This window comes from Penaeus monodon, chromosome 21 (genome assembly GCF_015228065.2).
Source record: "Penaeus monodon isolate SGIC_2016 chromosome 21, NSTDA_Pmon_1, whole genome shotgun sequence".
NCBI lineage: Eukaryota > Metazoa > Arthropoda > Malacostraca > Decapoda > Penaeidae > Penaeus > Penaeus monodon.
The window spans coordinates 36,308,169-36,308,691 of NC_051406.1; positions in this window are offsets into that span (position 1 = coordinate 36,308,169).

Below are 523 nucleotides of genomic sequence, written 5' to 3' on the forward strand. Positions count from 1 at the left end.
GTTCAAGTGAAACTTTTGTTGCCATTGGTATTCATGAGAAAATTAAATTAGTATTCTGCCCTTTCCCTAGACAAAAATTTTCATTAATAATTGTATCTAGAAATGGATCCTATTTAAAAAAATTTTAATCTGGGAACATAATTTTTTAACTGAATATAGACCTTTAAGTTGAATCATAATAGATAATTGACTGTCAGATGCCAGTCCGAATTAGTTTTGGAAATCGAAAAAAAAGACATAACTAAATATCTCATTTTGGCAAAATTTCAAAAAATATTTGAGATATTAATCACAATGAGATTGAATGCTCAGATTTTAAACATTCCTACTGAGAAAACAAAACGAACTTAAAGGCCCTTGTTTTGCCAAGCAGATTGCGAACAAAAAGGCAAAAAAACAACAAGAGATAAAAAAGAAAACATTATTTTAAGACCTTTTTTACTGTATTGCTTTTCTGGACACAATTTAATACAGCAAAAAAAACAGATCTTTTTCCTTTTTATATTTATTTATTTTATCATTT